Source organism: Eumetopias jubatus, unplaced genomic scaffold, assembly GCF_037043125.1.
Source record: "Eumetopias jubatus isolate StellerSeaLion01/CBP00866 unplaced genomic scaffold, mEumJub1_p1.0 scaffold_12, whole genome shotgun sequence".
Lineage (NCBI taxonomy): Eukaryota > Metazoa > Chordata > Mammalia > Carnivora > Otariidae > Eumetopias > Eumetopias jubatus.
In genome coordinates, this window is record NW_028274818.1 from 11,220,246 (window position 1) to 11,246,718 (window position 26,473).

At 39.3% G+C, this 26,473-nt stretch overlaps 1 long non-coding RNA gene and 1 other non-coding gene across 3 annotated transcripts in view; both read right to left on the bottom strand.

Annotated features, from left to right (window-relative positions):
• The window catches only part of LOC148162771 (uncharacterized), an 87,189-nt gene that overhangs the window by 23,823 nt on the left and 36,893 nt on the right, over nt 1–26,473 (bottom strand). The gene's annotated exons all lie outside the window — the stretch shown is intronic.
• On the bottom strand, nt 16,932–17,036 carry LOC114210524 (U6 spliceosomal RNA). Its single transcript, XR_003609538.1, has one exon. It is a non-coding gene; the product is annotated as a U6 spliceosomal RNA (small nuclear RNA).

The window sequence follows — 26,473 nt, forward strand, 5'->3', positions numbered from 1 at the left end:
AAATAAATGGAAAGACAGCCCATGTTACTTGATTGAAAGAATTAATATTGTTAAAATGTCCAAAATTCCTAAAGCAATCTACAGATTCAGTGCAATCCCTATCAAAATTCCAATGGTATTTTTCTTAGAAATAGAGCAAACAATCCTAAAATGTATATAAAAGACCCTGTCTAACTAAAGTAATCTTGAGGAAAAAGAACAAAATTGGAGGTATCACACTCCCTGACTTCAAGCTACAGTACAAAGCTATAATAAACAAACAGTATGGTATTGGTATTAAAACAGACACATAGATCAATGAACAGAACAGAGAGCCTAGAAATAAATCAACACATCGATGGTCAACAAATAAGCCCAGAATATACAATGGGGAAAGGACAGTCTCTACAGTAAATGGAGTTGGGAGAACTGGACAGCCACCTGCAAAAGAATGAATCATCCGGTATCTTACACCATATGCAAAAATTAACTTGAAATGGATTAAAGACTTGAACATAAGACCTGAAATCATAAACCTCTTAATAAGAAAACAAGGTAAGCTCCTTGACATAAGTCTCAGGAATGATTTTTTTAAATCTGATACTGAAAGTAAAACAACAACAGCAAAAATAAACAGGTGGTACCATATCAAACTAAAAAGCTTCTGCACAGCAAAGCAAACCATCAACAAAATGAAAAGACAACTTACTGAATGAGAGAAAATATTTGCAAATCATATGTCTGATAAGGTGTTAATATCTAAAAAAAAGAGCTCATATAACTCAATAGCAAAAAAGCAAACAATCCTATTTAAAAATGGACAGAAGATCTAAATATAAATTTCCAAAGAAGATATAAAATTTGCCAACAAGTACAAGAAAAGATTCTCAACATCACTCATCATTAGGAAAACGCAAATCAAAACCACAATGAGATATCATCTCACACCCATTGGAATGGCTATGATCAAAAAAACAAATAACAAGTGTTGGCAAGGAATCAGAGGACAGGCAACCCTGTGCCCTGCGGTAGGAATGTAAATTGGTGTAGCTATTGTGGAAAACATTACGAAGGTTCTTCCAAAAATTACAAAGGGACAGGGCCCTTGAGTGGCTACGTCTGTTAAGTGTCTGACTCGATCTTAGCTCAGGTCTTGATCTCAGGGTTGTGAGTTCAAGCCCTGCATTGGGTTCCATGCTGGGTATGGAGCCTACTAAAAGAAAATTAAAAATAGAACTATCCTATGATCCAGTAACTTTGCATTTGGATATTTAACTGAAGGAAAAAAACCACTAACTCAAAAAAGATATATGCATCCCATGTTCATTGCAGCATTATTTATAAAAGCCAAGATATGGAAAATGTAAGTATCTACCAATGGAAGAATGGGTAAAGAAAATGGGATATATCTATCTATATCTATCTCTCTATAGAATACTCCAAATTGTTAATATTATTATTGGAACATTATTAAACCGTAACAAAAAATGAAATCTTGCCGTTTGCAACAACATGGATAGACATTAAGTTTACTGTGCTAAATAAAATAAGTCATACAGAGAAAGACAAATACTATATTATCTTACTTATATGGGGAATCTAAAAAAATAGCAACAAAAAAACCAAGTTCATAGACACAGAGAACAGATTGGTAGCTGCCAGGAGAGGGGGTCTGGGAGAGGGAGAAATGTGTGAAGGAAGTCAAAATGTGCAAGCATCCAGGTATAAAATAAATAAGTCATGAGGATGTAATGTACAACATGGTGACTATAGTTAACAATACTGTATCACATATTTGAAAGTTGCTAAGAGAGTAGATCTTTAAAAAAAGGATACACGGTAACAATGGGTACAGATAATTACATATATATAACTATATGTTAAATATATAGTTATAATTATATATTATGTTATTGTATGTAAATATATAATTATAATTAGTATATGATATATATATATAGTTTTATAAGGACATTAAAATGAGAATGAGTGAAAGCAGCCAAAGGTAAGTATTTAAGAACAGTGAGGAATTCAGAACCGCTGTTTAGGAAAATAGAGGGAACTAATTCAAGACTTGTAGAATCATGGGGCATGATTCACAGCCCAACTGGGCTTCAAAATGCCAGATTTGCAGGAAAAATGTCATGCACACTAGTATGATTTTTCTCCAGCAGTGCTCAGCAGGACATTAATGGAGGAAATAGAAGTTTGAATTCAGAGTTGGGATTTTGCTGGGTTTGGGGTCAGAAATACAAGGAAGTTGAGTAGGGGTAGAAGTGCATTAATAGTGAAGCGAAGAAATTTAAGCTGGGAGCCTCTGACGAGTGCGGCTGGGAGGGCCAAGCAGAGCACTCAGGTGTTCACAAGGTTTCAATTTTACAAAAGTGAAGTGATGAATTGGTTCAAGCCACCCTCTTTTTTCCACTCTGGCTTCAGGTCTGCCACACTGCTCTTGTTGGGTCACCAGCATTTTTGTGATCCAGCTTAAGGGAAGTTGAGTGAAAGGTTGGGTTTAGTAGAATACGTTTATGTGATTTGCAGACACTTCCAGGTACAGCTAAGTTACCATTATATAGTTAATTCCAAGGTAGGATTGGCTTTCAGAAAGTTTCCACTGCTCCCCATCACCTGACACAGATAGATTCAGAGCCAAGAGTCTTCCTGTGGTGTTCATGGGTCCTAGAGTGCCTAGCACCAAAAGGCTATGGAGAGTGGCTAATGAGTGTGGACAGTTCAAGGAGCACTGAAGATTAGTCACTGCACAAGAAAACCTGAAACTCCAGGAAATCTTAATGCTCATGAATAAAAAAAGCTTGAAGGAAATTTCCCCAAACTGGACCATAATCTTAAAATTGACATGACATTACAACTTACATAACAAGTTGTAAAGCTGGAGGAAGATGTTCTAAATTATTGGAGGGTATGATTAAAAGTAAGTTTTAATCTACCCAACTAGGTCTCAGCCTGCAGGGGTAGTCATTCACAGTGATTCTACCTGCTGGCCACTGACTCTTGTCTCTTCCAACATACTTGTGCTTGCATATTCATGCAGTGCCATTATTTTATTATCAACGTTTCCCTTGGGGTGCCTGGCTGGCTCAGTTGTTAGAGCATGAGACTCTTGATCTCGGGGTTGTAGGTTCGTGCCCCAAGTTGGGTGTACAGACTACTTAAAAATAAAATCTTAAAAAAAATAAAATAAATGTTTCTCTTCTATTATAGTTAAAGCATTATACTGATTCTTTTTAAAATTATGTGTTGAGATAAGTCACATTATTTTTGATGATTAATAATGAAAAGGATGGGGATAATGAAAAGATTCTTATAAAAATACTTGCTCTAAAAAGAGGCATTAATTCTGCTCAGATTGAGAACCAGTTATCCAGGCCAACCATACAGGTGGAGCTCAGAGTCCTTCATCAGGATTCTGCTCTGTGTCTTTCACCTTTTATATGCCTCCTTCAATTCATGACCTTCCACCACCCTTGCCAGCTTTGAGGAGGGCAGAGCTGTGTAGATAGCCACTCGAGACCCTCATTCTAGTTGACATAAATCCATCTCCAACCGCTATTCTCTCACTCCTCCTGGCTTGCTTTCTGTTCCTCAAAGACATCAATTTGTTCCTGCCCAAGGACTTTTGCACACTCTCCTCCTCAGGTCTCTGTGCAGGTAATATCTTATTTTCATGTCTCAGCTCAAATATCACCCCCTGGAAGGCCTTCTTCTGAATGCCCTATCCAAAGCTGCTCCCTTATACTCTCCATTACACAATCCTGTTCTGTCTCCTACATAACACTGACCATTCTCTCAAATTCATTTGTTTATTCTTTTACCTCTTTAGTGACCTTCCCCTCCCGCTGAAATATAAACCCTATGACAGTAGGGACCTGGATTCCTTTTTCACTCTGTATTTGCCACCATCTAAACAATATCTGGCACCTAGTAAATGTTCAACAAATAGTTTTTGAGTAAATTAATGAACCCATGTGTATTAGCCCGCTTGGGGGCCATAACAAAATACCACAGACTGGGTGACTGAAACAACAGACATTTATTTTCTCATAGTTTAGGAAGCTAAAAGTCCAAGGTCAAGGTGCCTACACCATTGGTTTCCCCTGAGACCTCCCTGGTTGACTTGAAGATAGCTGCCCTCTGGATGCCTCTTCACATGATCAATCCTCTGTTCACAGGCACCTGTAGTATCTCTCCATCTGTGTCCTAATTTCCCCTTCTCATCAGGACACCAGTCATTTTGGATGAGGACCCCACCTTAACCTTAATGGCCTCATTCAAACTTCATCTCTTCAACCTTTGCCTCCATAACCATTACATTTGAGGTGCAAGGGTTTCAGACATATGAATTTGGAGTGTGCACAATAGCCCCATGAATGGCTCCCTCCCTACCCTTAATTCACTTTCAGTGTGGGAGGCAGGGATGATCCCGGCCTCAGGAAGCCTTTAGGAAAGAGCCTGGACCAACTAGTCGTCAAATCTCCCCGAGTACCTAGAATAAGGACAAGGGGAACCTGTAGTTGGTTACTAATGTACCTGAAGCACACAGAGAAGACGTTTTCTAGAGATGGTTCTGAAGCACAAACAGGAACATCATCATCACTCCCATCCAGTGTTTGTCTTCTGGGCTGGAATCTATTAATGTTTGCCCCTGGGTGGCTGTGTGTGCTTGACCAACTCTAAAACAGATGGGGCCAGCTCACCAGGCCATAAGAAGTTGTGAGGGGCCACACACTGCAGAAAACAGCCAGAAGAGGGGAGGTCTGGTGGGCAGGATGCAATCAGCCTGCACCATTTGCAGCTGTCTGAGGATCAGATTTCCAAATCACCTGCTCTGGCCCAGGCTGCAGGAACTGAGCTGTCAGACAAAGACTGGTAATTACCCCAGACTCATCTACACCTTCTCTGTCTATGTCCTAATTGAAGTTTAATGGCTTTGGTCACAGGAGGGGTCTTTTCCTGCCTTTCTAGACATAGATTCTTTCATCTGAGCATCAAGCCAATTAGTTTTAACATCTGGGGTAACTGATAGAAGTCAGGCCTGACTGCATGGAATTCCCAGGTCGGGAAAGTCTTTGTGGTGGTGGTGGTTGTTGGTGGTGGTGGTGGTAGTGATGTGTGTGTGTGTGTGAGTGTGTGTGTGTGTGTTTTCAATGTTATTTGGATGCAATCTAGAAGATGGGGACTGAGGTAGTCATGGAGAAGTCTGAGCATATGCGGCATCTATGATTTAAGTCACATATGACCTTAATTGACACTTTCCTTTTTTAAGATTTATTTATTTATTTTAGAGAGAGAGAGAGAGAGAGCATGCACAAGCAGGAGGGGCAGCGGAAGAGGGAGAGAGAATCTTGAGCAGACTTCCCGCTGAGCATGGAGCCCAATGTGGGGCTCAATCTCAGCACCCTCTCAGATCACAATCAGAGATGAAATTAAGAGTCGCTCAACCAACTCTGCCACCCAGGTGCCCCGTATTTACACTTTCTATCTTAAATGCTTCTTCTACCTGGCAGGCAATAGATTTACCACATACAATTGAGAATGAAGACTCATTTGAATCTCCTTAGACCTTATCCTTTTAGCACAGTTTACGATCTATTTAGATATAGATTTGGAGACTTGCTTACCATTACTGAATGGGCTTTCTTCTTGCAATTAATTACCTTCATTATTCTGACCACTTGCCTTTCCTTTCGCCCCTCTCCCCTCTGCTGCCTGGTCACCCACCCCAGCAAAGGCAATTCAACTACACAGATTCCTTGAAATTAGATGGACTGACCAAGGACTAGGCAGCACCAAACTATACCTAAACAGCCTGGAGACGGAGACCATCTCTTCTTGGTTTTCTTACCTGCCAGCCAAGGACACCTGTAGAAACACTTGGCCTCCTAGAACATTGGAACCCCTGTGATAAATAGATATGTGGTCTCAGGGGATGGCAAGCACACATCTGGGGCTCAGACCAGTCTGCTGGGCCCCCCTTTGTTTAGGTTGGATTGACTTCACCCCAGAGACAAGGAGCAGCTAGGGAGATGGATTACTGGTGGAGAGATGGATGCCCTGTAGCCAACACCTGATGGCATTTTAGCTCTGCTCTGGACTCTGGAACCCATACCATGGCTTTACACAATCCCTAAAATAGTCTCACCAAGAGTGAAATGATTATCACCATTAGAACTTGGCTGTGGAGAAGCTGGTTAGCTCAGATTTTCCTTAAAGTGTGAAACAGAAGATTATAACCTCTTGAGAAGGGGGAGGTGGGCATGCTTATTGAGTTATTAGGTGATGTTCTAGTACTGAATGGAAAAAGGAAGTGGTAAGTGGACTTTGGAAAGCCTGTGAATGAGCATGTCCTCTGCTGAATTGTATATTTCAACTATGAGCCCATGGTGGCCTTCTCATAGGTCATATTATGGGAGGAAAGTAACAGACATGCACAGGACATTTTTTAGATATTCAGACACGCCTGAGTGAAAAACTCATGGGGGTCATATATATAGTTCATTCTTGAAAAGATTATTCCAATCAATCAACCTGTAAGTGCTTCTTAATCTCTTCAAATACACTCAAGGTGCTACAGAGCATATGAAGGATCACATACAGTGCCTGCCCTCGGCTTGTTTACGACATCATTGAGGAGAAAAAAGGAGTGCAAGAGAAAAAAAATAGCAAAAATTACAGAACCAGCCAGGGCCCAATTAAATGTTGGATTAGATAGTTTACAGCAAAAGTACTCTCGGGAGTTCAGGAGGAAGAGAGAGGTAAAGATATTCACTAATATCTATTGAACACTTACTATGTGTCAAGCACTTTGTAAACACTTACTAGGCATCAACTTAATTATCAATTCTCACAACTCTATAAATGGGGTACTATTTTTATTTCCATTTTACAAATGAGGCACTGGTACTTAAAGAAGTTAAATAACTTGTATGAGGTACACACTTAATAAGTGACATACTATTTTTCTTTAGTTAAATAATTCAGTCACACAAAAAGATATAATTATGTTTAAAAAAAACAACAAAAAAACCCCCTGCATATGCCCATCACTCATCTTGAGATATATCTGTTGCCAATAGCTCTGTGAACACCACTCCCCAATCACATCTCTTCCTCTCCCTAGAGCTAACCTCTCTCCTAAATGTACAGCTCAGATTTTTAACTTCTTTTAACTATACCCCAAAGAAAACAAGAATTTTAGCCATCAGAAAGGTGTCATAAGGCAGCTCACTTGAATGGTGATTGGTATCTGGATTAGCAAAGAGAAAGGGCTTTGGGGCAGGGAGAAAGCATGAGAGGGACCCACAGGCGGGTTAGGGGAAAGAGATCGGGTACAAGTGACTGGAGGAGAGGAGACACATTGGTGAATGCTCAGAAAAAAATATCATCAATACAAAGTCAGATCACAAATGGCTTTCATCAAAGCATATGTGTGATACAGAAGCAATGATAGAGTGAAATGAGGTAGCCATGAATAGATTATACTTTTCAAACTGCACTAGTGAATCAGTCTTGTTTAGCATTGCTTGGAGGGCCTTGCCCAGGGCCTGATATATGGAAGATGTTCAACAAATGTTTGTTTAATGAAAAACCACTCAATGAACTTCTAGAAATCCTGTGTACCCTCTGGTTCATCAAAGTTGCCACATGTGTGTGAGAGAGAAAATGGAAGAGGAGAGCCGAGCAGAGGACAGGAGACTGGCATTATCAGACCTGAGAAATTTTACTAGACATTCAGAGAAGTTTGCTTAGAGGCAGATGCAGTAAACCCAGACCATTTCACAGGGAACATCAGCACATTCCAAGCATAAATTGGAAAGAGATGAATCTTTGTTCCACTGATGAGAATGCCTTGACAGCCATTGGTATCACACTGGGGACAACCATTCAGTTCCAAGAACCAGGCCATTTTGCTTCCTAGAAAGACCTAAAGAGGGGATGCAGCCATTCCCCCAAGGGGCTCCAAGTCCAGAGAGTTCCAGTCCTATGGTTGCTTATACTTTCCCTAATATTATATTCTATTATCAAATTTTCTAGCAGGAGCTTTAGTCAGTACCTCACCTTTGTGACTTTCCATTGTTTATGGGTTAAAGTCCAAAATTCCTAGCATGACATGTAGGGAAGCATTTCTATACTTTAGCCTGTGTTTACATTTCCAGCCTCATTGGCCATCACTATGTTTATGCCATACCAGGGACCCTTGCTCTTCCCCAAGCAGGCTAGGTACTTTCCTACCTTCAGACATTTGCTCCTATGATTTTCTCTAGCCAATATGCCCCCACTTCCTTTACCATCTACAGCAATCCTACATCTTTCTTAAGGTACAAATCAGATGCCACTTCCTCTATGACGTCTCCTCAACCTTCCTCAAAGTTAAATTAATTTCTCCCTCCTCTGGGTACATATTTCTATTATAGCATATATCCCACTGTGTGGTAATTATAGGTCCATGTATCTTCACAGCTAGACCATAAATTCCTAAGAGCAGAGACCTTATCTATGAAACACCAGTGGCTCTTAAAATATAAAACATTATACACTATTTCTAATTAAATATCTCCTCAGTTCTAAGGCAGTATTGAAGAGGTTTAGATATATACCCAGGGTCACTTTTTACTCACTTGATCAACCTTCAGTCTATTCCAAGAATACCCCTTGTTGACGGTACCAGGTTTGGAAAAACACCACCATGGTCTGGGAGAGAATGCACCTGTGCACTTGTGTCAGAAAGTTAACATACACACTACCACCGCCCCCATCAGGCACAAAGAGATTTGAGACTGCCCCCCACCACAGGATGGGGGAATTATGTTCCGGGGAACTCTTCATGATTCAGTTCTTTAAAGCCATAATTCTGAGTCTCTGGAATCTTCATGAAGACCTGGGATTTGGTTATGATCAAACAAATACCAACAAACTACACAGTCCAGTTGTTCCCCAAATGCAATACTGAAGCAACAAATTTTAAAAATAATCTGTATATGAAGCCAGACAAGCTGTGTTGTGCATTTCCCCCAGTGAATAGATCTATATATCCATTTCCTGGAGGCTCTAGATATGGCCATAAATTCTTAATTTTTTGTGAGGACGAAGTTTTTCAATTACAAACACATAAGATCTACATGGAAGCAATTAGTTAAAGAGCTGTATACAGTAGTCTCCCTTTATATGCAGGGGATATGTTCCAAGATACCTGGCAGATGCCTGAAACCATGGATAGTACTAAACCCTATATATAGTGTTTTTTCCTATGCAGATATACCTATGATAAGGTTTAATGTATAGATGAAGCACAGTAAAAGATTAACAATAACTAAGAGTAAAATGCAATTATAGCAGTACACTGTAATAAAGTTATGTAAATGTGACCTTTCTTTCTCTCAAAATATTGTTGTATTTACTCACCCTTCTTGTTGTGGTGATGTAAGATGACAAAATGCCTATGAGATGAGAGGAAGTGACGTGAATGATGTAGGCATCATGATTTAGCGTTAGGCTATTGACCTGTTGTCAAAAGGAGGATCATCTGTTTCCAGACTCCTGCTGACCACAGGTAACTGGAACCATGGAAAGAAAACCTCAGCTAAAGGGGCTGTATTGTTTTGGGTTTTTGTTTTTTGTTTTTGTTTTTAGGGGCTGTATTGTAACGGGAAGTACAAGGTCTGTAGAATACCGATCACTTCCAATTTACCGATGACCCCAGCAAACATAGCAGAAGCTATGAAATTCTGTTCTCTCCACCTTTGCCCCCAGTTCTGTGCAGTCCTCTCCCCATCCCCCACCTCCTCTTCACTATCTCAGCAGTAACTGAAACCTTAGCGGCCTCAGGGACTCAGTGCTGGGATAAAGGATTGCTTATATAGATTAGTGGCTATAAATGATAAAATTTCAGCTTTGCTTTCAGTAGCTTTTCATGGGTGATTTCAGGAACCTATCCCAGACTTTTGGTACTGTCGTTATTGGAAGATGCCTTTTCAGTTGCAAACAAGAGGCTTCTCAAATAACCCTTTCAACATCACCCATTTTTTTTAAGATTTTATTTATTTATTTGACAGAGAGAACAGCAAGAGAGGGAACACAAGCAGGGGGAGTGGGAGAGGGAGAAGCAGGCTTCCTGCTGAGCAGGGAGCTCGATGTGGGGCTCGATCCCAGGACCTGGGATCATGACCTGAGCCTAAGGCAGACGCTTAACAACTGAGCCACACAGGCGCACATCACCCATTTCTAAGGCTGCATCCAGCACAGGTTGAGGAACCATACAGGAAAATAAGTTCACATGTTTTTTGTACCATATACTGGAGGAAATCTTTCATAGTAAGACATGAGGTAGCTGATTCCTGCAGTGCATTCCTGTATGACAGACAGTTGTTCATTTTGGCAGCAGTTAATACTTTGGCCCAGGAACAGATTTTTACATTGCTAATGAGACATGTGATGCATTATTGAGGTTCCCAACATTTCAGTAAGTCAATGACTTGTTATATAGCTAAATATGGAGTAAAAAGTTCAAGATAAATGACTCTATTTGCTATCATAGAAGATATGCATCTTTAGAGGAAGACAAATGGTCAATTAAAAAAAGATGAAGACATCTGGGCTTCTGGTTCCCTTTGGGAGCTTATTAACTTCACAAATAAGCATGCCTTTTCATTTTCAATTAGCAATAATTTTGAGATAGATTCCTCTGAGTGAGGACTGCACTAATGGGTTCAGAATTGGTCCCTCTGAATATTGCACTCTCTGTCAAAGGTCCTCCTAGACCTCAAGGAAAAGACCGTCCACAGATTTGGAAGTTAATGACCTTATGGGAGAGGAAGAAAGAATGTGAGTAAAGCTTCTCTGATCATAATTTCCAAAAGGAGGGATGGAAGTTGTCTTGCTCAACTTGGTAGGCCCATTGCTTCTTTGACATGTCTTTATAAATGTCTAACAAGGAAAAGGAAGAACACAAAAAGAAGGAGGAAGTAGAGAAGGAAGCAGAGGAAAAGGAAGGAGGGGAGGAAGGAAGGAAGGAAGGAAGGAAGGAAGGAAGGAAGGAAGGAAGGAAGGAAGGAAGGAAGAAAGGGAGGGAAGGAGGGAGGGAGGAAGGAAGGGAGGGAGGAAGGAAAGGGGAAAAAATTGGCCCTAAATAAAAATGTTTAACCATATATTTCTTCACATTTTTCAACTGGAGGATGTCACTAAATAACATAATGTTCCTCATTTTTCAGGCTGTATTTTATTCAAAATATATCTATGAGTTCATAATTTTCTTTATAATTCTCAGAAAGAGAACCTTGCCTTTGTGACTTATGGTGGTAAGGCCTGGTGAGTCCCAACTCATCCATCGTTGGTTGTAGAAGAGTTGAGCCTTTCATTTTTAGGAAGTGATAGTATTTTGAGTGAGGTCTCGAAACGAGGTGGTGGCAGATTATACTTTTTTTCTCAATTAGGTCGTAAGTTTTTTGAAGAAAGATCAGATCTTCCACTCTGCTTTGAAGTCGTGACATGCTCACACTGCATTTTATCTATTGTATAGGACTAACAAAATCCCACTGAATGAGTGGAGATCCAGTTCTGATTTGATCCACTCCAGAAAACTACCAAATGCAACAAAGACTAAGGAAGTTGGCCCTTCTGAGAGTAGAGGGAATATCTCTCTAACTCATAACATCGTATTTACCAATATTTCTTACATTCCAGCTACTGTTCCAAGTGCTTCAGGTATGATAAAGCACTTAATCCTCACAACGACCTATGTGGTGGGCACATTTATCATCATCACTGTGATCAACATCATCAACCTCATTTTACAAATGAGGTTGGGGGAGAAAAGCATTTAATTTGTCTAGACCACATAGCAAGTAAGTGCACGACCAGGATTTGGACACAGACAGCCTTGCTCTGAGGGTTGTGCTCTTAAATACCACACCTTACTGCCTTTTGATATGACACATGTGAGGATGGAAATATTGTCAGAACAATGCCAATAGAAACACCAAATCTCTGGGTTTTAAAAAAACGACCTAGTCCTGGTGAGACAGTGGGCTAGTGCTCAGAATTATGGTTCACCCTATCAAATTTCTCTGCCAGAGATTGACACCTGTTGTTGAATTTGTCTATTTGTTTGCTTGTCTAGTTTTGCTATAGTGCTTGGTCCATACAGGGCTCTGACCACACGCAGTGTTTACTGACTTAGGAAACATGACAATGGGTGATGCTAGCAGGCTGCAAGTTCAGAAATGTAACCAATGTCTTATCTTCAACATATTGTCTTGTTCCAATGGATAATTTGAGGAACAAAACTTTCCCATTCATATATAAATATATGTATCTTATATATATTTATATTCTAATATGTATCATATATATATTTTACATACATATATATAATCTTTGCCCACGCGATGCTGGGTCTTTGCATACTTTATGTTGTTCATTCCTCATTAACTAGTTGACAGAGTCAATAAGCAACACAACAAAGATTCAAAGTGAGTACTGGCTCCAACCTCTGTGGGTCCCCAATCACCAGGAGATATGGCCCCTATCAATTGGTTAGTATTCTGTGCCTTTACTAACTCTGTCAGCTCAAACACATTACCTAATCACAGAAAGATGAGTTTTCTCATGTGACTTGTAAATGGTAAAAGCTAGTCTGACATATTTTTATGAGAATTACATAAGATAAAATGGAATAACATCCAGCATGTAGAAACCACTTACAAGTTTTAGTCCTCCTCCTTATAAATAAAGCGTTTGAAATTCCCAAGCTTCTAATTTGTCCCGTGTCTCCCTCCACCTTGCTTTCCAACCATTCTACTCAGAAAAACATCAATAGGAGGATGCTCTTTATAGCCTCTGAAAATCTTCATCTCAATTCTTTCCTCCAATGTGAATTCAAAGGCGCAAAGATAGGCTTTCAGTCAGTGGGCCCTGACTCACTGGTGGGTTATAATATTCATTTACTGGGCTACAACCAGCATTTTTTAAAAATAAAGTGGAATACAAAGAAATCCAAATAGATTTTGAAATATCAGTTTCTTACACACTAACAGGGAAGAGATAGAAAGTTTCATTTTGTGCAACTCTCATTTCAGTTGTTTTTCATCTGTGCACACTACTTTTCAATGTAATTATTTCAACTCATTGGTGGTTTCTTGGAGTTAAGTGTCACAATCAAGGGACTCTTAGGGAACTTCTTCTGTAATGGAGGCTAAGTCGGTAATCTTATATTAACTTGGTTCAGAAGTTGCCTAAATCTTTTTAGCAGTATTAATCTACCTGTGATGGAGTTTCAGATCCAAAATTAATTTATCAAAGAACTGGAATCCAAAAGCGCAGGAGGATCGATGTCTGACTTCTCCTTTACTGATTTCTGGTATAGTTCTTGTTCATAGTTCCCGTCACTTCATCCTCAGTGTTCTTCGGTAAACTTGAGATGGCTTTATACTTAATGGACTTGATAAAGGTGCTATGAGAACCCAACACAGGTGTCTTTTTAAGTGGTGCTTTAAGACCCACAACCATTACGTTTCATGAGGAAAAGGTCCACGTTTTTCTCAGTCATCCCACATCCCCACCCTCCATATTCGTTCTGCATTCCCAAAGCCCAGCACAGTGCCTGGTACAGAATGAGACGATATTATATATATCGGATGAATTAAGAGTAAGTCCAGCTCCAGATGGCAAAGCAAACTGACGATGGCCCCTAATAGTCTGATCCATTTAGCTACCTAAGTGTGTGTCTTGTTCACTTTAAGACTGAAGAACTCAGCCAAAATTTTCTCTGCCAGAAATAGCCCTAACAATATAAGAGCAAGTGAAATGACACCACAAAGAAGCAATTAGTCAAATCTCTGGTGTGGGACATTTCTACAGAACCAAAATCTGAATATCACCGACAAGTCTATGCCATAAGATTTAAAAAGAAGAAGAAGGAGAAGAAAACGAGTTGTAGAACAAAAGAGATTTCAGGATAAAACAACTACTGCAAAGACTGGACCTTGCTTGGATTCTGAACAACAAAAAGACAGATTGAGGGAATCTGGGAAAAATAAATATGGACTGGGTATTACATGATTTTGAGGAATTCTCATTAATTTTGTTAGGTGTGATATTCACACAGTGATTATGGTAAAAGGAGGAAGCCCTTGTCAATCAGCAGTGCATACAGAACTGTCTACAGGGAAAAAGACTTAACATCTGCACTTGTTTTTAAATCTCCAAGTAAAGAAGATGCATACATGTGTGAGGAGGATTAGATAAAATAGGATTGGTCAGATGTTGATGATCGTGACAGTTAAGGATGGATCTATGGAGGTTCATTATACTATGAGTTCTACTTTTGCATTCATTTAAAAGTTTCTGTAAGTAAAAGTTAAAGGCAGTTAGACCCAACAGAACAGAAATGACAACGTAAAAGTTCAAGACTACGACTTCATGCTCCCTCGTATAGCCACGTACCAGGGGGACCCATGTCGGCATTTACTGGGTTTTGTGAACTGACTTTGAACACTTTCCAAATGTGATAATCTGGTGCTCATTATTTTTTTTTTAAATAGAAGATCATATGCACTGTTAGAAGCATCAAAACTTCATTCTATTCATCTTGTGCAAAATATTCCTCCCAGTACAGCTTTTTCCTTGAAAGAGGAGGAGGGCAGACAGAGGCTGGGGTGAGAGGTCAGTGAGGAGAAACAACCAGTGAGTTTTCCACTTTCGGGAGAATGGCAGGATCCTTGGGGAGACAGTAAATTGAAATTAAGGCTGTTTCAGGCAGCCTACAGGATGTGCCTGCAAATGTAGACATATCTAAATGGTGAAAAAGTCTGTTTGTGCCCATTCATATGAAGTGAATGCCTTGTAATGTGCTCCAGCCCCTGGGAATGGTGGCTGGATTCAGGAACGGAGGCCGGAAGAATGGGATGGATTTGACATAAGTACTTTTAAGTGCTCTGAAGGCTGGGCTCCTCCCCTGCGGTTTAATAGCAAGGTCCACTGGGAGCTACAAGGAAGGAGCCGAGTGAATCCCTACAGCTTTTCGTTTTAAGGATAACAAATCTTAAAACAGGTGTGAGCTCAGAAAGATCCTTCTACTTCTTGTTTTTAGTCTGTTGTGGCCAGCCAGCTCTCTGCGTATTATTATCATTCCGCAGAACGAAGTCCGGGGTAAGGGAAGGGAGGAGAGGTAAGAGAGGCTGAATAAACAGAAATTGCTTCGAGTGACTAATATTCATTAAGTCCTCTGGTCATGCACTATGAAATTTATTAAACTGTGGTTTCCAAGAGAATGTATTAGCGGAGCTAATGAACACAAATAAAAAAGAGGCCTCCAGGAAATGGTTTCCTGGGCCTGGATGAGGCTGCTGAGTAATGTGACAAGAGATTATAAAGTTAAAAGCCTCTATTATAGTCTAGAAGGCTGATTGTTGGAAGGGGTTGCCCTCGGTGGGGAGAGGGAAGATAGGAGGAGACTGAAAGTCTGACTTGCCTGAAAAAAGGGCCTAGTGCTTTTCATTTATATTCATTAAGGAAAGAGGCTTTGTGCTGAAGGCCTCTGAACCTCTGCGCTGCCATCTGGTGGGGAAGGAACTTGAGAGGCCACAGAATACAGAGGACAGCCGCCATCTTTAGGACGTCAGGAATTTGAAGGTCGGCTTTACTGTTTCCTGAGTAGTAGCAGTGGAAACCCTTTGTAAGTATGGTGTCAGGAACAAAAATGCACACTCACAAAGTAACCACTCTATGGAATCGGATTTAAGTACTGTGTGAGGAGAGCCCGGTTATCCCGTTCTGCTGTCCTACTCCATCAGGACCTTAGCAATTAACGTTATGTGGTCCTACCTACAGTACGAGGCTAAGGTGTGACCTGTCCTAAGGACATTTGTTTCCTAACCTAGTCCAAGTTTCTCCCAGCAGAAACCTTGGGATCACCCTTGGCTCTCCTCTTTCTCCCACACTTGCCATCCAATCCAGCAGCAAACACTGTGGCCTCTCTGGTCACCGTATCATACCAGGACCCACTTACTTCTTCTCATGTACACTGCTGTCACTCTGATTTGAGCCTTTGGTGTCTCTCTCCTGGGTGACTGTGAATAGCCTCTAAACTGAGCTCCTTGCTTCCAGCCTTGCCGTCCACAGCCTATTCTCCACCAGCAGCCAGATGAACCATTAGAACATGTTAGATCATTTCACTTCTCTGCTCAAAACAGAGCAGGCCCTTAAGCTCACTCAGAGTAAAATTTAAAGTCGTACAGTGTGTTTCCGGCCTTAGTGGATCTGACCCAGCTCCCTCTAACTTCATCTCTTATGCTCGCCACTCACTCAGTCTGATCCAACCACATTGGCCTCCTAGCCAGTCCTCAAAGACACCACACATCCCTGACTCAGCTCCCTCTGCCCGGAGAGCTCTTGCCCCAGGCATTGGCATGGCTCTCCCTCTCCCATTCTCCTAGGTCTCCTGCCAAAGGTCACCTTGTCAAGGATGCCTTCCACTACCGTCCTACCTAAAATAATACCTCTTCTTCTTCCTTCAGCATTTTTATCTCTTTTTTTTGTCTTATTCTATTAGGAGCATTTATCACCTCCTGAAGTGTTCTATATTTATGTGCTTATGCCCTTATTTTCATCTTCCCCAAGTCCCCTAGAATAGAAAGTAAGTTCCATTTACATTAGGGAATGTAAATTCCATGTAAGTTCCACAGAATATTCCTTGGGGGGAATATAGTATTTTTAACGTAGTTTGGGTTTTTTCTGAAACTTCAGAAGCTGGCAATGCTAATGTGCTCCAAATCCTTACAGACTCTTGCAAACTGTAAGCCCCGTAGAAGCAGGTGTTTCATCTGACTTAGTCTCCCTTAATTGCCAGCACCTAGTCCTGTGTCTGGTAAATGGTACACATACAATAAGACTTTGTGGGGTTTTTTTGGCAGCTCTAGCGTTTATTAAGCTGTGCCTCAGAAAGTATAAAATGCTTCACGATTTGCATGCCATCCTTGAGCATGGGCCATGCCAACCTTCTCTGTATCCTTCCAATTTCAGTGCATGTTGATGCTAAAGTGAGCCCAAGACATTTTTTTCCCTTAATTTAGCAGCTTTATGTACCAAATTCAATTATAAGTGTCCAATGCAATGATTTTTAACCAGATGAATTGTACAACCAATACCACAATCCAGTTTTAGAATATTCCCAAAACTCCAAAAAGCACACTCATGCCCATTTGTAGTTTATTCTCACAACACCCTCAGCCCCAGGCAACCAATGATCTGCTTCCCTCCTCTATAAAATTGCCTGTTCTGGAGATTTCCTAGATACGGCATCATACAAAATGTAGTTATTTACATGTGGCCTCTTTAAGTCAGTATAATGTTTTTGAGGTTTATCCACATGGTAGCATGAATCAGTATGGTTTTTATTTCCTTTTTATTGCTGAATAGTACTCCCTTCTATGCATATACAATTTGTAATCCATTTATCACTTGATGGACATTTGAATTGTTTGTTTTTTACTATGAACATTCACATACTCACCCGTAAATTCCTATCAGTGAAATTGCTGAGTTATATAAAGTTATGTTTAACTTTCTAAGAAACTCCAAGACTGTTTTCCAAAGTGAATGTACAATTTTGTATTCCCATCAGCAATGCAGGACCAATTGTCAGTATTGCCTGGTTTTTAGTTTATAGCCATTCTAGTATGTATGCAGAAGTATATCATTATGGCTTTAATTTGCATTTCTCTTACAGCTACTGGTGCTGAACATTTAATTTACAATAATTATTAGCAGTTTTAATATCTTCATTGGTAAAATGTCCATTTGAATCTTTTAACCATTTTTATATCAGATTGTTTATCTTCTTGTTATTGAGTTATAAGAGTTCTTTACATATTTTAGATTCTGTTACTTCACTAAACTATGACTTCAAATATTTTCTTCCTGTGTGTGGCTCATCTTTTCATTAGCTTAAAAAGGTCTTTTGTGACACAAACATTTTAAATTGTGATAAAGCTCAATTTATCAGTTTTTTATGGATCATGCTTTTGGAGGCATATTTAAGAATTCTTTACCTATTCATGATCACAAAGATGTTCTACAATATTTTCCTGAAGAAACTATGTAATTTTAGCCCTTACACTTTGGTCTATAATCCACTTTGAGTCAATTTTTATGCATGGTGTGAGGTAAGCCCCTAAATACAGTTTTTGTCACGGAATCCAATTGTCCCAGAACTATTGTTGAAATGACAATTCTCTCCCCATTGATTGTTTTGGCATCTTTGTTGAAAATCAATTATCCTTTAATGAAAGGGGTTACTTCTGGACCCTCACTTCAGTTCCATGGATCTACTAAGTATATCCTTCCATAATACCACATGTCTTTGTAAGTTTTGAAATCAGGTAGAGTAATGCCTCCAATTTGTTCTTCTTTTCCAACCTTGTTTTGACTATCTAGATCCTTTGTATTTACACACAAACTCTAGAAAATTTTTTGTTATTTTTTACAAAAATGCCTGCTGGTATTTTGATAGAGATTGCATTGATCTTATTCACCAATTTGGGGTGAATTGTCACTTAACCATATTGGATTTTTTAGGCTATTAAGTATCAAATTGTTTTGTTAATTTTATTTCTGTTTATTGCTAATATATAGGAACACTTTTTTGTGTACATATAACTCGTAGATTAATTCTAGTATGTTTGTGAATTCCTTGAGATCTTCCACAGTCATATCACATCATCTGTTTGAAAAGATATATATTTTGCAATACACAGAGTAGAGTGTTCTGGGTAGAGTATTCTTAAAACAGAAGTTGAGTTCGTTGAAAGTATAAGCACAAGTCTTCCATGTTAGATGATTTATTCTGGAACTGTTCTTTCAATTTTTAAGAGTAAGGTACTGAAATCTCCAACTATCTAAATAGTCAATTATTTCAATTCTAGTTGGTTTTGCCTCATTTATATTGAGGCTTTGTTGTTAGGTGTGCATATATTTATAATTGTTATATATTCCTGATATAGTGGCATTTTTACCATTATAAAATGTCCCTCTTTGTCTCTATCAATAATTCTTATCTTAAACTCAATTCTGTCTGATGTTAAAATGATCACTTCAAATCTTCCATGGTTACTATTTACCTGGTAGATTATTCCCATCCTTTATTTTCAACCTATTTCTGTCTTTGAGTCTAAAATGTATTCTTGTAGTCAGAATATAGTAGGATTTTGCTTTTTGATCCATTTTGATAATCTCTTCATTTTGATCAGAGCATTCAGACCTTTCACATTTAATGTAATTATTGATATAATTGGACTTATACCTACCATTTTGCTATTCATTTTCTATGTTTCCTATATTTTGGGCCCTCTGTTCCTCCTTTAATAATTTCTTTAGTGTTAAAAATATTTTTATTGTGGGGCGCCTGGGTGGCTCAGTTGGTTAAGCATCTGCCTTCCGCCCAGGTTATGTTCCCAGGCCCCCAGGATCAAGCCCCACATCGGGCTCCTGCTAAGTGGGGAGTCTGCTTCTCCTTCTTCCTCTGCCCCTTCTCCTTCTCATTCTCTCTCTCTCTCAAATAAATAAATAATCTTTAAAAAATATATTTTTATTGTATCATTTACATTTCTCTGATGATTTTTATTCTAATAATAATTTATCAGTGACTATTTAAAGATTAAAATATACATTTTAATTTACCCATAATACACTGCATGGATTAATACGAAGTCTGATAAAATATAGAAACTCTAATAAACATGTTCTGTTTCTCCTCATTTGCACTATAATTGTCATATATACTGCATCTAGATATACTCAAAACCTAACCATATTGTGTTCTACTTATGGCTTTATAAAATCACAACAGCAACTTCAGGCTACAAGAGACACAGGCCCTCTCTCTACCTACTTTATCACTTTCACAAGGCTTAGCATAGTTTGCCCATCATTCTAAATCAAATGACACCCCTTCAACTGTGGCAATAAAGCTGAATGTTTTCTTGGTATGCCTGACTCTGCCAATTTCTCTATGCAGACTGAGCTGGGCACTTGGTAAGGTGGAATGGGTACAGTCCCAAGCAAGAAATGACACACTCTCACTATTCCTACTTAAAGTTTACCAGTGTTTCAAGCATGAAGGATTTGCTGACTGTTGCATGCTTTTGGTTGAGTTCCAGAAATAGTTGCTTTTATGAGTTCTGTCCAGCTTTATAGTTGCCTTTGGAGAAAGGATCTGCTGATCTCCCTCACACAACCATGTATGTGAATTCTGTAATTCCACCTAAGCTCTAAGCTCTAGGAAGCAGCTACCACATTTTCTACTACTTAGGCACTCATTAAATAAGGTAAATGGCTTCTCCTTATTACATAATGTCTTGAGATGGAAAGGACTTAATGCATTCTGGCAACATTGGAGATGATATTGCTTGGATATAGGGCAGGAAGAATCACAGAATAAACATTGCCACCATTGTTCTCTTTTGAAAGAGAGAAATGTCTGACAAGCTTCACTGACTAAGGTTGGGCAAGACCAGGCAAGAAGAGGCATGGGTAGCAATCTGGTGTTCCAGAATTTGCTCCCTTCAAAGACAAGAAAAAAGAAAATAAACTTCAATTCCTATAATATGGAATTTGGTTATTTTTAAGGTAACTTTTGTACAGGAGAAAACATAGATATATTTTTCTAAAGTATGTTGAAGAAAACTTGTCTAAGGCAGTATTTAAGAAATAAGACTATAATTATGTTTCTGTCATGTTTTATGTTGAGATATGTCTGAGGCTTGGGAATGGGTTAGAAGACCTTTTAAAAGTCCCTCCAAAGTATCTTCAAATCTTGATTTATGGGTCCCTCTACCACATCTATATCCGTAGTGGTATCTTTTGAATTAAAGCACGTAAGATTTATCAGTTTTCAACATACAAGAACCTCCCACATTCGTCTCTCAAGTGTCATCACAGTGGACTTTCACAAGGCCTAAAAGCTTGGCAAAGACTTCAAATTGTGTTTTTATTTTTATATCTTTCCTATATTGAAAGACAAATAGTAGAGAGAAAAGCTAACTCTGTACAAGAGGGAACACAGCTGATACCCAGAGTGGGCCACCCAGAATGCACCAGGATTAATGACAACTTGGCCTGACAGCATCCTGACCACAAGAGATGAAGTCACCCTAGGAAGTGTTTTGTAAAAGAAAATAAGATCAACAGAACAAAAAAGAGAAGAAAAAGCATGAAGTCTGAAATATACATTGTCCAACTATTTCCCCCATTAATTTTGGAAGCCCTTGCGTGTTTTCAGGGAAATTTAATCTGCATGTTTCTGAACCATTTACACTTAACTCACCATAATGTTGTTTTGTAAGAGTCATTTGTTGTCCAAGAAGCCCTCTGAACCTTGTTCATAAAGACTTTTATTAAAGCGATTGTTTTCTTTTTCCTTAAAATGAAATTACGCATTTCTAGATTGAAAGGAACATAGAAGTGAACCCTAAATTCAAAACTTGTGAGGCACAAGACAGATGCGGTTTTGACCAAAGTGTATCCCCATACAGATTTCCAACCCAAGGTGTTTGGGTTTTGGCAGCATCACAGTAAAGGGTTCAGTTGAAAAGACATAGGTTTATTACTCCTTGGATAGCCAAAGAGAACCCTCTAAGGACTTTTATAAAAAGCAAGGCTTTTAAGGAAGTCAGCCAATCTAACAATCAACTCAGCCTTAGAATCTGTCATGGATAAAGCTTAAACTTGAGTGTGGGAGGTGAGACACTGGAAGTATTAGAAATGTTTCATGATCTAAAGGACTTTGTAGTCCAAGGGACTAATCTGTAAAATGAGGGCAAAAATACCTTCTGCTTCAGAAGATTGTGGTGAGGATTCAATAAGATAATTGGGTAAGGTGCTTAGCATTACCTAGAACATAGTAGTAGGGCTTCAAAGTGTTTCAGTTAAAAAAAATAATTATTATAATGTATCTTTATGAATGTTCGTATTTACAATCAGACCCTAAAATAGGCATCCCAAAACCTTCATTAAGATACAAAGCTCACTCTACATAAATGCTCATTCACATATTTGCTCACCTGCCAGCTCCAAATGACCCCCGAGAATTACTGGTTTCTGGGGCTCCAAATGTTTTTGTACTGAATTTTTAAGTCATTATTGAAGGCCTAACTAGAAAACCTCCATGAGAAAAGCCATTCTTGTATTATGAGGATGAGGTTGAGTCTTGCTCATGAGCTGTGTAACAAATATCGAAAGATTATATGGATTTGGGGCTATTTGTACCATTTAATCTCTAATACCAATAAAGAGTATTTGAAGAGCCTTTTGTTAAATCAACTATAGGATATTGATGTATTGTACACTTTTTCCCATATCTGCCATGGTTAATTTTATGTATCCACTTGACTGGAGAATGACTTCAAATGATGTAATCAAATCAAATCTAGATGTTGCCGTGAAGGTATTTTGCAGATGTGGTTAATATCTACAGTCAGTTGACTTTAAGTAAAGAATGTTACCATAGGGGTGCCTGGGTGGCTTAGTCAGTTAAGCGTCTGCCTTCAGCTCAGGTCGTGATCCCAAGGTTCTGGGATCAAGCCCCACGTTGGGCTCCCTGCTCAGTGGGGGGGGGGGGTCTTGCTCTCCCTCTGCCCTTCCCCCCGTTCACGCTCTCTCTCTCTCAAATAAATAAATAAATATATCTTAAAAAAAAAACACAATATTACCTTCAATAATGTGGGTGAGCCTCATTTAATCAAGAGCAAAGAGCACAAACTAAGGTTTCCTGGGGATGAAATTCTGCTTTAACAAGCATTAACTCTTGCTCCCGTTTCCAGCCTTTTGACTTGCCCTATGGATTTCAGACTTGCTAGCCCCCACATCCTGATAAAATACCCACCCATATTTAAACATGGGTGATTACTCTATCAGAGTCAGGGGATGACCCAGAAATTAATAGGCTGTTTTGCCTAATAACTTCTTTTTTTTTTATTAGTTTCAGAAGTAGAATTTATTGATTAATCCATTGCATATAACACCCAGTACTCATTACATCACATGCGCTCCTTGATGCCCATCACCCAGTTATCCCTTCCCCCAACCCACCTCCCCTCCAGCAACCCTCAGTTTGTTTCCTACAGTGAAGCATCTCTTATGGTTTGCCTCCCTCTCAATTTTCATCTTATTTTATTTTTCCCTCCCTTCCCTTATGTTCATCTGTTTTGTTTCTTAAATTCCACATATGAGTGAAATCATGTGGTATTTGTATTTCTCTGACTGACTTATTTCACTTAACATAATACCCTGTAGTTCCATCCATGTCATTGCAAATGGCAAGATTTCATTCTTTTTTATGGCTGAGTAATATTCCATACACACACACACACACACACACACACACACACACACACACACCACATCTTCTATATAGCAGGATGTCCACAATAGCCAAAAGAGACCTGATGCCCAATAACTTCTGAAGCAACCTAAATTGTTTCAATTTTTCATCTGGAGAAAGTAGCACTGTCTTTGCTGCCCATCCATCAGCCTTATGACTCAAGAGTATAGAAGTGTGCCTAGCCTAACTGTGGTGCAATGTTACCAGGCAGCACATGATACAACATTTATTCAGACAACAAATATGTTTTGATTGCCTGCTCTGTGCCAGGTACTCATCTAGGCATGGTAGAATGTAGATATAAAAAAAGGCAAAAAAATCCTTCCCCCCATGAAGCTTACATTCTCATGGCAATGGGAGAAGACAATACATAAATAAGCAAAAGAAGTAGAATGTACTATAGATCTGATGGTGGTTAAGTCCTTTGGTGAAAAAAAGAAGTCAGGGGAAGATATAGAAGATGTTAGAGTTAGATATAATTTTAAATGGGTTGGCCAATGGAGTCTTCCTTAAAAAGATGGCCTATGGGGGTGTCTGGGTGGCTCAATCAGTTAAGCGTCCAACTCTTGATTTTGGCTCAGGTCATGATCTCAGGGTTGTGAGATCAAGCCCCATGATGGGCTCTGCACTCAGCACAGGGTCTGCTTGAGATTCTTTCCTTCTCCTTCTCCCTCTAACTCTTCTCCTCCTCCTCTTCCCCACCCGCCCTCCATGCACATGCCCTTTCTCTAAAATTAATTAATTAATTTTTGAAAAAATAAGGAAAACTATTTTTCATGTAACAAAAGTAAGAATAGCTAGCATTTATCTAGTATGCACTACATGCCAGACACTGTTCTAAGCATGTTACATATATTAATTCACTTAAGGCTCACAATAGCTTTTATAAGCTAAGTACTTTTTTATCCCTATTACATAGGTGGGGACACCAAGGTTCAGAGACAAAGAATTTTCCAGAAGTTTTGCAGACTATCAAGTAGCATTGTTCTGCAAGCTTGTCCCTAGCTAGCCAAGCTTCCCCCCCGGCTCAGACTCCAGCTCACCAGAGGAAGGCAGGTTCCAGGTAGAAGGCATCAGGGCTCTGTCTCTGACCTTCACTGTCTCTCCTAGCTCAGATCTCCTCTCTGTGTTGCCTCATCCTCAGCTGTAGTGACATGGCTGAGCATTTCCGTGGGCCACACCAGAGAAAAGGAAGAAAGAGACAGTCTTTCCTGGGTCCCTCCTGGGCAGGAGGCAGTCTCGCTAGGAGGCACCAGCACACTTCCTTTCACAGAGCACAGGCTCACAGTGGTCATGGGCCCATTCTTAAACCAACCACTACTGAGGGGAATAGGATGAACAGGTTGAGGTCAAACTAATTCTTTACAGGGGAGGAAGGGATGCTGGCGGTTCAAATGCAAAGACTACACCAGTGAGGTCATGAGGACTGTGCTTATGTTCCTTTCACCATCTGAGGCCCAGAAAGAGAAAAAGCAAAGGTCAAGTCTTTCGCAGCTGGAGTGCGTGGCTTCATCTTACTGCCCACCTTGGAGAAACTGAATGTTTGATCTATTTATCCCTTTTTCTGTATCTCAGACATACTTCCAGGGGTAGACAGAGAATGGGGTCTCTTAGAAAAGGCCCCAGCTCTCTTTGGACACATCCTGCAAATTCTGTTTGCAATCCTCAAGATTTCAATGCTGATCCATTTTATAGTATTCTCTTTTAAGTGGTATCACCAGAAGTGTTGATACCAAGAAGGCTGTTTTAGTCTGTTTGCTTTTGTTTGTTTCTTTACTTCATGTTTCCAAGTAGTTAAATTTCTTGTCAGATATTTTCCAAAGCTTTTAGTCTAACTAAAGACCATCAAGAGATGTTTGTCTATATGCTAAAAAGGAGAGCAGAGAAAGGGCTTGGGCACATTTCTGAAGCCAAACTTGAGGGCAAAAGCAGGAAACATACAACTGGAAATTATTTTGAAATTCATCTAAAGATAATACATGATTATTTCAGCAATAACTAATTTTAGAGATGGTGTGTGATAATGTTTATCTGCTCCATTATAAAGCCAACCAGTTAAAATGCCTAATCACCCATCCAATTTCATTTGATACCAAACACTGATAGGGAGATTTTTCATTATCAAACAAACGGGTTTTAGCCCTGTTCAGCATTTGTCTCCAATCAAACTTACTATCTCCCTTCTCAGTTTGGCATGGGAGTATGAGTATTACAAATATCTATATTGTCCCAGCACCCTATAATGGTATTACAATGACAATTTTATTAGACCCATAAAAATTTTGCAACTTCCCTGCAGCACACTGTAATTTCACCAAGAGTTGTAAAAGGTCTTAAATTATATTTGTGCAAAATTGAGATGAATGGGTTTGAGCATTAATGCATTTCTCATTGTGTAATAGGGACTTTTTTTCCCCTCTGTCTTTGCCAAGTACAGAGAAAACGCTATCCCACTCAACTATTTGTCAACTCCCATTAGAAACATTTAATACTAATAAAATTTATGGATTCAGTTTCCAAAGGATACTGCCAGAAGACTTCACGATTACTACATCAGTACTAAAATACAGCCATTGTTCACCTTATAAAAATCTATATGCAGCCTGACAGGTATAAAATGTAACTTTGTATGCTGAGTCAGCATCAGAAAGTTTTTTTTTGGTTGAAGTAGAGTTCATGAAATAAAAGTAAATGTGTTCTCAAGTCAGTGAGGAAAGATTGATCTAAGAACATTCCCCCAATAAATATGAAACTGACAGACTATGATGCTTATGCCCCTTCTCAAAAGGAAAAAAAATAATAATAAAGCAGGATTCAATCTACTCTGTAGATAGGAAATAGGTTTCTTCATTTTAAAGATTTCATGTAAGCACACTCATCAATGTAAGTAAGAGCACGCGAATTACAAATTTTAAGTGAAGTGCCCCTACTTTTCAAGTAGGAAGACTGTGCTGACAGGCCCTTTGATTTGCATTTCTAGAAGTCCTAATGGCTTTGCACATGTCTGCACTCCTGCACGCTGTCCTTCGTGAGGCCTGATTCTTCAAACCACAGCTAATGGTTCCCTCCTAAACCCCCCAGCATGTATCACTTTGTAATTTGTAC